Source organism: Hylaeus volcanicus, chromosome 6 (genome assembly GCF_026283585.1).
Source record: "Hylaeus volcanicus isolate JK05 chromosome 6, UHH_iyHylVolc1.0_haploid, whole genome shotgun sequence".
In the NCBI taxonomy this organism is placed as follows: Eukaryota; Metazoa; Arthropoda; class Insecta; order Hymenoptera; family Colletidae; genus Hylaeus; species Hylaeus volcanicus.
The window spans coordinates 4,270,064-4,285,869 of record NC_071981.1 but is presented as its reverse complement, the minus strand read 5'-3'; the positions used below and the strand labels follow the sequence as shown (position 1 = coordinate 4,285,869).

General features: G+C 46.2%; 1 protein-coding gene across 3 annotated transcripts in view; it reads right to left on the bottom strand.

Moving 5' to 3' along the window:
* Nucleotides 1–15,806, bottom strand: part of LOC128878228 (uncharacterized) — a 217,974-nt gene that overhangs the window by 104,706 nt on the left and 97,462 nt on the right. For 2 of the 3 annotated variants that reach the window (XM_054126249.1, XM_054126248.1), the window contains one exon: nt 15,370–15,452. The exons of the other annotated variant lie outside the window; for it this stretch is intronic. The gene's annotated coding sequence lies outside the window, so the exon portion shown is untranslated. The remainder of the gene's footprint in view (nt 1–15,369; nt 15,453–15,806) is intronic. 3 annotated transcript variants of the gene reach the window in all.

Below are 15,806 nucleotides of genomic sequence, written 5' to 3'. Positions count from 1 at the left end.
TATGCGTCGAATAATAATTTACTACATTTTTTTAGTTTTGTTGGTTAACAAGTTAAAATTCTGTGTCAAAGGTAAAGGCAGCAGGAATGTGGACAAAAAGAGTTTTATGAAATGAACGATTCCAAACAATTCGTAGCACGCGACGTAACATTCCAGCCGTTCAATGGTTTCCATTTTTCGACTTCCTATTCAAGCAGGCTCGTTCGCTTTACCATTTCGTGTAACGGTAACCAGTACAATTACGCTTGGTCGATCTTCGTATTTACATGCTCTTTCTAGACGGTTGTAAAACAGGAATACCATTGTACGCTGGAACAATACCGAAAGAAATGCCACTTGAAAGTGGTTTCAAAGACTGGGGTCCCACAAAAACGTTCATTTTTTGTCTGTCTCAATCTAAGACTTCCTCCAGGCCCATGTTCCAGAAAATAGCTAACTTTCCCACTTTTATGCTATTTACGACATTCTTCGCCATTTTTTAGCCCGTTGTCTTTTGTCCCGAAGGTTATTTTAAGATCGTCCATACTTATTTTATTAGAAAATTAAACATGCCAAATTCCTATACCATAATTAATTTCGTTTGGAATCGGAAACGCGTCACCATTTTATCGAGAATTCTTCGAAAGGGACAAGAAGAGAAAGAGCTGAAAAAAGTGATTGTGTTTCCTCAAAAAGCGAACGGCTGGCAAGCATATCTGGAGCCCATGTGTATTCGAACTTTTGCACCTCGACAGAATGAAAAGAGGTGGGAAATTTGCAAACGGTGAGAGGTTGAAACGATTTCGCGCAGAGGAGCCTGAAACGCGTAAACGCTCAAACGGAGGACGCTAAATTAATTCGCGGCAGAACGACGCCAGCGGAAAACGGTTTGAAAAAAGCCGGTCTGGGTTATCCACCACGGGCCCGGAAATATCCGGAAACGCGAATTTTCATTGTGCCCCGGGCGAGGGTATCCGGAAACGATAACAATGAGTCACATAACCGTGCGGATAAACAATAGTCGGCAAACAACGAGCGACAGTTCTGCATTTCACGAGCTCATCATGGTCCGCCAATAATGGACGCCCGACCGGAACGAGTTTCGACTCTGACAACCGAGGGAATGACGAGTGGGAAAATGTGCTCGCGTTGAAGATTCCTTTCTATGGCTAACCACGCAAAGGTGGCAACATTTTTCGCTGACGCTTTTTCCTATGACACTAAAGAGTACAATAGAAAACGACCCTTGACGGAGGTTTCTGCCTTTACGGGACCTCCTCCCACTAAATTTAAAGAATGTTGGAATACGCTTAATACGCATAAATTGCAAAATTTTACTGACTTCGTGATCTCCTAGGTCAGCGTCCCGATCGTGGAACTAATATTTCTGATGCATTTACCAAATAACAGCATATCGCCACCATATGTATCTGTGGATATAACGAAATTCTCTTTTCGTTAAGAACATGTGGTAACGAGGGAAATGTTTTGATGAATTGGAGAATTGCAAATCATAGCATTAACGATCAAATGAATTATGATGAGCAAATTCTAGATATCCCGTGGGAACGAAAGAAAACTAAATGAAGCCGAAGCCACGCCGTTATTTGCTCGGAAAGGGGAAATAGTATTAAATAACTCAGGCTCAGCTACAGCAGGCTCGCTCATGCATACTTAATTTCCAAAACAAACTCCAATTTGTGACGAATGCGATAGACAAACTACAACGGAACAGATTATACTCAGTCGCAATGGATACTCTGCATCCCGAAGTAAATATCAGCTGGTGACAACTACCGGATAGGGGATCATTGTAACTATCAAACGTTACGAAATTAAAAAGATCCATAGCTTTATCTCGTTAAAAATTCCATCCAGAATTTCGTGTAACGCAGCTATCTGTTCTGGTTTGCCAAGAATCTCAACTGTATTTATTTACTTCGTCGTCTACATTGCCTCGGCATCGTTAAGCAGCATCATACTCCACTGTAATTCAACGTAATCCAGCTAGTCCCTAAAAAGATCCACCGCCGGGGAGCCGCAACTTTTTTTCACGCAGGAACCATATTTATCATGGTACCCATATAATTATAATACCCATAATGGAGCGTACAGGTGTAATCCCTTGGGAGCAGAAAAAAGATCGGGGCGTAACCGGAGAAAACGAGGAACAGCGTGCAGACTCGTTAACTGATAATCGATAATCCTCATCTGGCTATCTCTCCCTGACACGACAGAGAAAATATTGATGCGATCCAACGAGTATTGTGCAGCGATATTAAACCTTTCCACGGGACTAGTGAACTTTTCGCGACAAGCAGACTGTTGCGAATCCATATACAGTTAGCCCCATAAATATTCGTACCTTCTATGACTATTAGAAAAAATCTGCATAAATTAAATGATAGGTTTGATATCGTTTAATTTAAGCAGATTTCTTTAATAGGTAGAGCACCTAAGAAGAACAAGTATAACACTATTACAACACCATATTACAATTCCTGCAGCAGTGTATATAGAAGTAGCAGGAATATTTTTTGAAACGTTATTTTTAAAGCACTGTTTTCCCTGCGAAAGCTCGGCGTACTTAAGACGCAGCAGACGTAACCCGTGGAATTCATTATGTTTCCAAGTTCAATTTTCTTCTAAACGTGACTTACTTAAGCCGCATTAAAGGCAACTACCGTAACTGAGCACAAGAGATACACATTCAACCCACTCGTACTCGATTGTACCACTCGAAATTAAAACCACTCCTCAACACTCGTGCCAGCTAACTTCTTCTTATTCGAGGAATGAAGTTCACAGTAAAATCTACAAAACGAGTACTGTGCACACAAGGATTAACGGACTAAATTGAATTAATTAAAGTGCGTACGATAGCCTGAGAAATGTAAAGCAGCTACCTCTCTCTTCCTTTTACATTTTTTGGCACGCGTACATTTGGTCAAAGAGTCGAGAGCATAGTTTATCAAACATTGTACTGCATCTTAAGGACGTTAATTCAGTTGTTGATGTTCATGGGCCTGGTTGAAGGGTTCTCGAAGCGATCATTCACAGAAATTAATTGTCTGCATTTTGAACTGATAAGTGCCGCTTGCGATACGTCTTCATTCTCAAGCAGAAGGGCGAGTCTGATCGATGAGAACTAATTTACCGTTTCTCTCCCTTCCTCTCTCGACGTGACAGCTCCGAGAGTCTAGTTCCATTCGATCTTCGAGTAATACCAGGATTAAGGATAAGTAACTTCGGTCGAAGTGTAATGGAATCTTTACGGGCAACCTTATGTCCGCTACATGGATCCGATTCGAGGAAATATGCTTGCAGGTAGATCCGGAAGATTTTAATTCCAAGTTTAAACGTTTGGAATTGTGACACGACGTCGGGTTAAGCCCTTTCGTAATTGAACGTGGAGCTAATGCCGTGGAAGCTTTACGTTCGGCAGACAGTACCGTTGCGCGGCATTGAAAAATGATTACTCGAGACGAAGTGCTCCGTGTCTTGCGGTCAATCGTTCCAGGGCGGCCAAAATGTATGCCTGTGAAGAGTGTTTTGCGAAGAAATGTGTTGGGAAGCGTCCAGTGTCACTGCGTCGTCCTATGGAAAACCGATGTACTCGACGAGCGGGCGAGCGCTCTGCTATCGGCAAAGCCGATCGTTAATCCGAGCGATCTAACTTACAAGAAGTACTTTCGATGGCACTCCCCGGAGTGTTGAAAAAGAGAACGAGCGCACCCCCGCGATACATCATGGCGTAACGTTTCTGCTCAGGCGGACACACCTGCACACACGTGCACACGCCACGGCTGGCTGCCACGCGAGAATAATTGATCGAGGTATTTATTGCCGCGGGATGAGACACAGCGGGTAATTCGAGTCCCACGATCACCTAGGAATCCTATTCACGCACACGCCTCGAGTGGATGTTGCACAGGAGGGAGAGTGTAAGTGGAGTGGCGGATCGGCTGACGGGATGCACACGGAACTCGAGAGGATTTGCGCGCGATTGTACGCCTGTTGTCCTCGTGGCTTCATACCGATACACGTCCGTCACGTGTTGGCGCCATGAGGAGGAACCCGTCCTGGACGAGGGGTCACGAATAAAGGGGAGGAACGAAAATTCTATGGGGTTGGGGGGGGCAGGCTCGTGTTCATAACGCGACCCCGTATCGGTTGATCCAATTTCACTCCCTCTGACACGGTCTACACGCTGCCTATCTGTGTGCACGATTACATCCAATCGATGATGTCTCGCCTAACCTCTTCCGCGCTAGTGTCGTGTACCCTGGTGGACTTCCAAAGGACGACACAGCGGGGAGAACGAATGGTTTACTTAATTGTTGGAGTCTTGGCTGGTTCCGAGTTTGCAGGGATGGAACGGATTTGCATGGAGTTGTGCCGTTAGTTTGAAGTTAGCTTCTCGACAAACTGCAATATCCACTGTGAACTGACTACAACCTAAAAATGGGTCCAAGGGGTTTGGTCATGCTTCGAGCAGGTGCGCAGGAACGGTGTTACCACTATAGCATTTTACGAGTGAATCTGATCTTCGCAAATCACCCTCAAGATTTACACCGCATCTGTTGACGAAGGAATCATTTTACGATCTCTCAAGTTCGCAACACCGACAGCACTCGTTCAACCGAGCCGGGCAAAAGACAGGAACGTAATTGAGTAATCGAGAAAGTCATCTGGTGTCTCGCGAAGAACATCCCCGCGAGCGAATCGCGTCTTCCACGAAAGAAAGTTGCGAGTACCTCAGCCATTTTCAAATTAGTATTAACGTCCCGAGGGGACGGAGCCGAAACATTTTGGCACAAGACAATCGTGTCTTCCGTCTAAAGAAGACGCAAAGCGATTCACCGGCGATTCGAGGGCTTACAAATGATATCGATATGTATCCATTAAGTTCTCCCCCATCCCCTTCTGTATCAAAGTAATGTTTAGGGGGCGGTGGTTGCCAAGCAACCGGATACGTCGGAAGGACAGGACGGAAGTGATCGCGATCGACCAGACAACACTTACAGAGTTCGTGTATCTATTGCCCTCGTTCCGCTTGCCCTTCTAGCGCATCCCCTTGGGGAATGATTTCCGTTGAGGGACAGTTCGTGCTTGACCTTGGACATAATCCTCATTCTTCTGGCGAGGCCGACGCATCCATCTTCATGGGAAACTCGCCGGGCACAATGTCAACCATTTGTCTCCGCTTTTCTTGTCGATCACGAGGACGATTCGTGTTCGTTATCCAAGGGGGTGATTACGAACTGTTCGTATCACGCAAGATGATCGAAAAGGATAAGCATTGGAACTTGTATCGAGTACCTATTCGACTAACCCGAAATCAGTTTGTTAGAGGGATATCAGGAGCAAAGGAGCCCCAACGGGGCGCCAAAGGGCCTGTTTTCCGCGAAGGAAATGCAAATTGACGTCGTTTAAATAAAGAGACTCGCCGACGCGGCCGAACTCGTTCCCAGGCTGCTTCGGTGACGTATCACCGAGCAACGTTTTCGGAGGCAAGCGCGTAAAAATAACCTTTATTACGTTATGTAATCAGTTAGTAAAAGCAATTCCGCTAAAAGCCTGGGGTGGCCCCGTAGCCGTCGACTGCTTTTGCATAACCGCGACACAGCTCGGCGTTCCCTCTCTCAGTTTGGCAGCAATTACTGTCTCCCTGTTTTTCGAGGTCTTACGCTCAAGATAATAAGCGTTACGGGTAAAGGAAGTTCTTCATCTCCCGGGCGCGGCCTCGCTGCAGATTTCAAATTGAAAGTTTACGGAGAAACGCAGCCACGTCATCCACTTCCAGCTGGCCAGGAACATTTCTTTGCCCGGCACGTTTCGAATTAACTTAATTAACTCCTCCGGTCTCGGTGATCCTGAAAAATAGCTCTACCCGTAGGACGCAAGTTTCAGAAGGTGGGCGGGGACGTCGCGTCGCGACGACGCGAACACTGAGCTTTGCCATTAAGAAACCTGGTAGCGTTACGTTTTTCCAACTATACTCCGCCGGTGATTAACAGTTTTGCGTTTTTCATTTCTGACGCGAGCGTCTGTTAACCCTTCAACAGGGGGAAACTGAATCACCAGCCATGTCTGACGGTTCACGTGTTGAAAGTAGATGAAAGACGCCTTTTACGAGTGAGTATTCTTCGCTAATTGTAAGATATAGAAATGTTAAACAGTTTTGCGTTTTTCATCCGTGACTTGGGCGTCCGTTAAACCTTTGATTGACAGAAATATACTAGACGATTAAATAAATACTGCGATTATTAATCGATTAACGACTCGATAGCGTACATAACACTCCGTCTGCATCATTGAGCACGGTACAAGTACGGATCGATGAAGCTACTCTTCACGTACACTGGCTGCAATTACTCAACGCAGTTATATTAGGTAGACTATGACCTGATAGATTACTCGACGGATTTGGCCCTTTCAAGATTTAATAGTGATTTATGACCGTCTCGCTGTCTTTTCCTTCCACCGTGTCTTTCCTTTTGCCAAAGCCCTGCATGCAAACACTCTCTGTTTCACTTCGTCGTTTCTCACAGTTTGCTGGCCGAGAAGTCAAGTGAATCTTGCTCCTCTCGTTATTAATGCAAACCAGAATCCTTTATACTTCTCGAACCTAGTCGATTTATCGATCTTCTCCGTACAAAGATGCAACGAGGCGTTCGTATCCTTGGAATCGTGCGTTGAAAGTTCCGTTTCTTACACCGGTCAAAAAAGAAACTAGAAAACAGAGAGGCGCACAGCGCGGAAAATATGAATTACAACATTTTGTTATCAAGATTTTCATGCAAATGAAGAAATCCACGAGAACGGAGACGAGAATGTAATTTCTTCGCAGCGGAAAGTGCTTTTTCCGGATACCGGTTCGCCTCCTACCATCTTGTTTCTTTTTTTTTTTTTTTTTTTTTGTAGAAAAAGACTCGCCTCCTCGCTGCGAGCGAGGCATTAATCTTTTTGACGTCGGTGATGCAAGTATGAATACCGAGACATCCATCCTTTGAGGTGAGCGAAATGCATTTTTATGGATTAGTCACTCCCGAAAATGAGTTCCTTGCTCGTTAAGTGACCGAGACGAATAGAAAAGCTTACATATCGGCTAAGACTGGATCGGGTTGACGAGTAAACGCGATTATGTAGAAAATGAGAAACTAGCTTCTCTTCCCCGTAATTATTTAAGTAAACGCAACACCGGGGGTTTCCCCTCGGGACAGCAGTGATCAGGAAGGGAAGAACGCTTTCGTTTAAAATTGCTCCACAGAAGATGACTCATTTTTTTGCCGGCGAACCCCCCAAAGCCCTTATGAAATTTAAATAACACCTTTCATTCGTTATGCACTGCGCAAGCACAACGCACCGGTATCCAGGATCGAAAATACGTCGTGTAGCGAGGACTTTGCGCGCAAAGATACGATATCTCGCGCTCTTCCTCGCTCTCATGAATATTTAAACTGGATATTAAAAGGCGCAAAATCACCGCGCGGCCACCCTTCCACCCCGGCGACTCGCCCCTATCGAACGACCCTCGCCACGAATTTCGAGCGTATCGATCTCTGCGGTCCTTGAATCACGGCAACGTCAAGAACATCTCGACGTGGAAAAGAGGACTTCCGGCGACGTCATCGGAAGTTCAAGAGGACCGAGATCTGCGCTAAAACTTACTAAACATCTAATCGACTCTTTCGAATTGGGTGGGTTAAAAACTGTCCCAACTTTGGTTAGCTTTTCGTGCACACTTTTTACGCATATTCTCCAAATGGCAGTATAATTGCTAATTTCTTAAATGATTACTTAACGGTATAATCGACCAATCAAGAGGATGGAAGCTTTTTGGAGGCGACAGGTCGAGCCGAATCCTCGTGTAGAACACAAGCGGCTGCGCGATACACGCAGACGTCCCGGCTTTTGTCATCCACTGATTACTCGAGATGCTGCTGCATTATTCATTCGGTCGGCTTGGCGATGTTCAGTTAACAACGCTTCCATGTGTTTTCGCCGCGTGGATCGTCAGCCTACAAAGACGGAGGCTAGGTCGACGGATATTTTGGTGGAATATCGAGCGTGTCGAAACTTTTAGAAGCCCGGGGCGCCCGAAATTCGTCTTGCCGGGTAGGGAGAAACTAATACAGCCACGTAAAATCTTCGCGGTTCTTCGAAGTTAGGCCGTGACGTGCTTCGTAATTGATCGTCCATTGTGTTGGGACCAACTTGGTCTCGGCACGCCGTTCCTCGAGACAATTAGCTATGGATTACAATTGCCTCACCTACGGAAGAACCAGAGTCAACCCTTAAATCTAAATTCTTAAGAAACATTCTTTCGAATACCCTGAAACTTATCACCAGAAGATTTTCCGTTTGCCCCCTAAAAAAATTCACAAGCATTCGCAACCTCTTTCAGACCGTTCTAAGTGGTCTTTCCCCTTTGATACAACACCACCCGTACAACCCTTGATAATATAAATTTGGAAGAAGGGTTCGCTCCTTTGTTAAGTACCAAAACGTATTACTTTCAGCTCCGACGTTTGAAACGTTTCTCGTGTCGGGGTTAAAAAACAGTTAAACGTCACGCTTTATAAGAAGAGCCCCACAGCGGAGGGCACTCCTTCAACGTCGAGCGTATCGTCGCTCCGAATCCTATTGGGGTCGCTTGTTGTCTACCGACGAACGAGTTTCAACGAAGAGCTAGGTTATATTATATTATATCTCGATGCGAGAAAGCTTAGAGTCGGAAGGTGTTGAGTTATGGAGATTTCATTTTTTAGAATCATTGAGGATAGGGAATCCTTGGCAAATGAGGTATCCTAGGCACCCACATCATTAGAAAACCACCCCCATGTAACAGTTGGACGTAGCAGTTATTGATCCAAAGAATCTGCAGACTTTTGCAACTTCTGAAGGCATACTTTTTTCTCTGATAAGTAACGATCAACAATTTAATTTCTGTTTTCAAACTATGCTCGTGAATCCTCCAATGTTCCGGCGTAGGCGACTCCGTTTAATGGCGGGTAATAAATGATAAAAGCTCCAGGTATCCGGCGTGCTTCCACTCCGCGAGGAGAAAAAGGTGTGCCGTTAAAAACGGCGGACGATCTGTCGCGAATAACGGTAACGACGCGTAGCTGATTCATAAGTAGAGAAGAAAATGGAAAGAAAACAGGGTTGGACGGGAAAGAAACGGAACGCTTTCGTGGAAGCTGCTGCTGAAAACGGAACGGAAGCCACGGCCAGGAGCCCCGTAAAAAACTTCCCTCTGAATCATCCTGGCCACAGTTTCGCAACAACTCTCGTTACGATATCACCCCTGCCCTAAAGCCGAGATCGTCCGCGGGTCTGTAACCGGCAGACGTTCCTGTTGTTATTGCGATGGGAAACTAAAAATTACGTTGCTTCTTCGCTGGCAGCGCTGGAGAATGTCAGCGAGCGTCCCTTTTACGCAACGACACTCCGAGGGTTAATTTGGTAAAGTGTCCACGCCGATTTGGAGCTACAGATGAATACAATTGGGGACAAAGATATTCATGGAAGAGAATTGCCTTCGCTTCGAGGCGTTATTATCGATAGATCGAGTGAAGTAGCACTCTGTTATCCATGTATGGGTGACGTGGAGACTGAGTTGAAAAATCAACAAATAAAGAGCTCTCGAGGGCTGGAAGTTGAAACTCGGTTAGTTGTCTGCTAGATTCTGGTTGCTGCTTCTTTCGTCGATTATCAAGAACTCTCCAATGAAAACTCGGACACGAGGCTCCGCAGAGTCTTCCAACTCCGATTAATCGTTGGAAATCGAGGCATTTCCCGGAGCATCTAACCGAGCAATCGGTTCTCCGCGTGAAGCGCACCTGGAGACCGATCGGAGGATCGATACAGAGGCCTACGGGCTAGGGATAGTTCGTAAACGTCTCGAAGCGATGCTTTTGATTCATGAGGACCAGGAGCAGCGTTAGGAGCGTCGGCGTCGTGTCAGTGTGCTCGGAGCGGTTGCAAATTGAAGAAAGCAATATCGGGGGCCGGTTTTAATACCCCTCAGTCAGCTATCCGAGAGGAATCCTCGCGGGCCGGTTAATCCAGAGTCAGCTGCTGGAAAGGAATGGAAGCCATTTCGGTAGGCCGCGGCTGATATCCGCCACCTGGCAATATTTCAACGATCCGCCAGACCGGGGATAACGGATCCACTCTTTGTCCGTGGTAATGGCGGAACCAACGATTCCGCCACCGGGAAATTAGGGACGATCTTCGAGGTCCGGAAGGTCAGCATACTTCCGCAAAATCATGTTCCCAGGAATCTTCGAAATTCCACCATGAAAACTACGTTGAACTACGTCTTTCACCATATGACCGGACATGAATTTCGGCTGTTCGAAAATAAAAAGATTTTCAATCGTAAAATAAGTTTGAACATTTGCCGAGTTTGTTTACCTCCCTTAAACGATCCCGGTAAAATTTGCGGCCGTACTCGAACTGTACCAAAGTCGTTAATCTATCAACTGATTGGGTTTTATACGATATTCCACGTAACTCGAGAATTTTAATCAATTTATCCTTAAACGTTTCCAATACCTTACCGATAGTATCCCAAAAGGTATCCAATAACACACGCACCGGGTGCGCAATTTCATCGAACATTGCTGACATTCTGAGTCTCCTCCCTCGTCAAAGGAGCCGAGAGAAAATGTAAAAAATGATAAAGACACAACGAAATCTGAGACGTGATCAAGCACGTGGGAAATTTCGCTGTGGAAGCAATAGAGGAGACAAAGAACGTCGGGTAGAAAAATGAAACTGGAGCGTAGCGTGCTCTCCTTCGGTTTTAACCAGCCACGCTTTCGGAATTCTAGTTAGACCGCTTATAGGAGGTTAGCAAAGAAGCTTCGAGGTAACAACAGACATTTGACCCTATCCTTTTTGATTTCTCTGGACTCTGCTCATGCAGCAGGAATATTATACCAAGTAAAATAGTAGACGTTACGTTTTTTCCTTTACAAAAGAATTTTCCACCATGAAAACAGGTTACACGAATTTTCCGTTACTTTTTTGCCCGATGGAATTCGCCCTAAAGTTTCTACCCTCATTCCTGAATACGCCCTGCACGTCGTGGGGCCAACTTTACGCCAATTAAATTTTAATATCATCGGTATTTCGTGCTCTATGCTCTTTAATCAGTCGCTATTCGTGCTGCGTCAAAGTAGCCTGGAATCTCTTCAACATCGAATGGACACTGCTTCAGAATTAAAACTTTGCCGTCGGCACCTTTCTCTCCTGGCGTCGTTCTTTGCCTTCTGACGTGCAAATAAACTGTTCACGACTCGTTCTCCTCGACGAGAGATGTTTCGCCGCTTCGTTGAGAAAACAAGGTCGAGTGCTCGGTGACAAAGTTATGCGAACGACGGAGACGCGTATAGAAAAGGCAACTCGTTGGCCTCTCCATCGATGAATGCTCGTTTACTACCGCGACGTCGTTGTTAATCTATTCGTTTTTTTATGATGGACTTTGACAAGTGACAAGCGTCGTTTCGAATGCAAATCGGAACTGGAGAAGCTGGCTGAAACGTGATTGTTTCATCTATCGTAATCAGCGCTCCTCTCGGTCCGCATAATTTCATCGCCGTCATTGGGGATTTCTTCTTCTCCAGTCATCCACTTTTCCCAACGAATTTTACGTAATGCGCGGTCACGTTTCAGAAACACACTGCCACGATTCCTGTACCTCCGCGATCTCCTCTCTCCTCCACCTTGCCCTCTTTCTTTCCTGCGCGACGAGACTTGACTCTCTCGTGCAAGGAGAGTCACTCTCATCAACGACGAGCCCTCGATTCGAGATGCGCCTCGGCGGCCACGCAGCTTCCGTTTCATCCCTCCCCGTACCGTCGTGTCGGCCTTTCGGCGAGTACATTATGCAATGAGGGTACTCGTCGAGCCAAGGATGCTTTCTCGGTAAGACGCGCGAGGGTGTCTAAGGTCGTCACCGACTTGAAAACATTTCTTGCTCGGCGAGTAACGGTCTGTTAAAAGTTAGATTAGTCTGAGTAGCCTAAAAGCTCTAATGACTAAATGACAGAGGGAAAAACGAAAGGTTGGCGACGAAGGAGGCTGGGGGACGCGGGACGAACGAGGGTAAGTAGTTCTTTGCTATGATTTGGGTCAGAGAACCGTGAAGCGAGAGTATTACGTGGCAACGCCTGCTGCGAGCGAACCAACATTCTTACAGTGAAAATTTAGAAACGAGGCTGGTTTTAGCCGAATCAAAGCTGACAAGATGCGAATTAGAAGACGCGATGGAAGCTACAATGGAATCCAAAGGTACCAGCTACTTTCAAACGGGTCGATCCCGAGTGCGTATAAATCCACGTGGACAGAAACGAAGGCTGAGGAGAGCAGGACGAAAAGGACACGTCTGGATCTCGGCGAAGCTGTCGAGCGATGAAGAGAACTCGCCTAAGCCCCGGCTAAACACGGCAGAATGTCTATAACTCTCAGAACTCGTCCGTCTCGAATTAACCTCTCTCAATTAAGACAATGGTCCCAGGGTTCTCCGGACATCCTCTTCTCATCGAAGCGAGAATGGAGGACCTGAAAGGAAGGATCTCAGGGGTTCTCAGACCCTACTTTGTTCCCATCTACCCCGGAAAATGTATATTTATATAAGACTCGAGGATCCGACGGTGAAGGACTACGGTCGAGGGACTGCTAGCTTCGAGTCTGGCTGCCACGACATCCCGTGCCAAGTGCACCGAGAATCGTAATCGTTTCTCGCTTCGAAAAAGTTCGTGTCGTTCGTCGTGCGGTCACACTGTCTCGTTCGCAATATAAGCATTTTCTAGAAACGATTCGTCCATTCTACCTAATTCGAAACGACAAAAACGAGGAACGAAGAGTCTGGAAATTTTTCATTGGTGTCCGCGCGGTATCGATCAGTCCCAGTCCAACTGCGAATGGAGCAACACGATGTCACGGACGCAAAAGCGCTCGGGAGACGCGATACAGGAATGCAGAAGCATCGAGGAGGAACGTGCACCGGAAGGAGAAACGTCGATACGCCACTCTCTTCCCTTTCAGCGATCGCTTCGTCTCGAAGAAGTACTCTCGCTTTCGTGGAAGACGCCGGGGATTATCGATTAATCGGCCCGGTCAGACGGAGAACTTGAACTGCCTTGACTTGGCGACGAGCGGGAAATTGACCTGGTCGCGTTTATCTTTTACCGGTCACGGAATTTGATGCTCGAACTGTGCGAAAGATTTGTGTCCGTTAGGTCTATTCGATTACAATTTTGAAGAATCAAGCTGGTAACTGAGTTACAAGTTACGAGAAACATCGTATTCGTTAAAATTCTCCAAAACGAAAACATCCTTGTTCTAGTGCCGGCATACCACACCGTGTATACGACAAATTTATTCATTAATTTGCTATAGAACGAACGACGCGAAAGACGTACCTCAAAAGAATTTAAATATAGAAAATACCTTAACTCGAAGTTTCATCAACGGTGATCCCAAGCTTCTAGTGTAAAAGCGGTACCCAAGTAATATTACACGCACCCCTATACGCATACACGCGTGCCTTGCTCCCGGTTTCGCTGGATTCCCCATTAATCCGTGACCCGAACTCTGGTAAATCCTTTGTGCCTCGCGGAAAAGCAGCAGCTACGTGCTCGCGTTACCAGCATCCCTTTAGAATACTTTAAGGACGCTTTCGACCGGGCGAAAAAAAAACATCAGCTCTAATTATGTAACTTTTTTTCGTCGGTCCTTTCTTCTCGCGCATCTCATTTTTGATGGAAAAAAAAGCGGGAGTGACGTTCCCTTTCACGTGCTCCTACAAAGGACTCGACATTCCCATAATGGAATCCACTGCAAGATGCACCGAAGAAACTTTGATCAACATTTTTTTAGAGAAGTTCTCTCGTTTTTAAGCATACAGAAATTTTATAAACTAAGCCGAGCTCGCGCGTTCGATTAATTCTCCGAATGAAAATTTCCATGGCTAAATCTTCGGACGCGTAGGTAGCGGTTACTCCGTGAAATTATGTCGAAATCAGAGATAAAAGTGATACAGAAAAGAAGGGTTAATTATCCATGGCCTCCGAAATAGAAACCATTTTGAACCCACATCTGGACTATTTACTTCGTTCAAAGAAACGCTTTGACCGTAATTCCACAGAGGTAGGCTATCTCACACACTTTTCATTTGCGCGGATAAGAAAGAACATTATCTCTAAGTTAATGAAAAATGGAGGCTGAAGAGAGAGAATACTAAACACCATCGCTATACGACGAAAAAAGCACGTATGCGTATATTACTTTTCTGTATGACGCGTTGAGCTTGGATGCCCTATAAAGCTGCGGACATTCACATTTTGTGGGACATTTGGTTGTTTGCGCGATAGAATTAGTACGACGCAACCTGAATCGTAATTATCCAAAACAGGGCGAGATTGTTAACGTAGAATCCATGAAAAAATACAGATTTCCAAGAGAAGAAGACCGCGATGAAAATTATTCAACAAAGAGACTCATCCTGGGATAAAGATTCAACCGCTTTCCAACATGGACACCAAAGCAAAGCAAGGTTGTCGTACGCATTCTCCGGTTTCGCGAACGAGACGGACCGCGAGTTCAACGCTGGGAAAGAAGAGAGGTTGATTTAAAGGGAAATGAATTTTAAACACGATTCTCATGCGAGGACAGGGGGCGGGGGTTGCTGGAGGTCTGAGTAAATGCGAATAGAAGCCGAAAATGATAGCGAAACCGCGGCTTTCTAAAAGCTTGGAACCAGAGAACGTTTCGACGCGGACGCTGACTGTTTTATGCCGCGGCATCGACGCAGGAGCGTCGGTTCTTGGCCGAAATTGATTTAGAGGCGGCGATTAAACGGTACGCTCGAAAACTCACAACAAAAGTCGACGGGTGTGGCGTTTTATTAACACGATATCTCGACAGATATGAGTTTTGAAAGCTATTCTATAAGCTCGGGAACGCGCGCCGGGGCAGCGTCCTGGCCAAGTTTTAACCATTGTTTCGCTCGTTACGAGGTTTCAGCAGTTGCTCTCCCGCTGAGTTTCGCCTCCCCCTCCGCGTCCCTCGCGGAAAAGTTGAAACAATTCCGCGCCGCGGCCAGATAAAACCGCGGAAAACGGACGAAAACTGGCCGGAAAAATAAATGCCCGGGACGAGCGTGCCGCGCGCATGGAACACGTTTCCCTGATCGCGCGGTGAACTATTAATTGTTGCGCTGCGGAAGTCCTTTCCGCTCGACCGGTGCACCGGAGAGCGGACGAGTTTGAAAACGGTTTCCCAGATAGGAGCAGCGTCGCGGTGAATTGAAAATTAACGCGAAGGGGCTGCCTCCAGGCAATGAGACTCGTTGGAAATCGAAATCCGACTCACCGCTAGTATGACTGCGCTCTAGTCTTCACGTGATGGACTCTCCGCCCTGGAATCACCGCATCGTACACTTGGAATGGCAAACTCTGAAACGGAACAGGCCGAAATGAGATTGGTAAACCGATCCGATGATAACCGTCGGTCAACACCGGATAAAACCGACGACGGGATGCGGGATTTTCATCCCGACCAACTCTCAACGCAGCTATCGGTTAAAGAACAGTAATGCAGTTAAAGTTCAGATATTTATTATTAACTAGCTGTGCCTCGCAGTGACCATTTTGCGATAAAGTTAATGTTACAACCACTTGAAAATTAAAGGCCCGACGACACGCGTAAGGCAGGTCGATCGGAACGCGTTCAGCAGCGACGGATGCGCGACAGATTTACCACGTCGAACACATGCTTATTCACGTAGCTGTGAGCACAACGTTATTGCC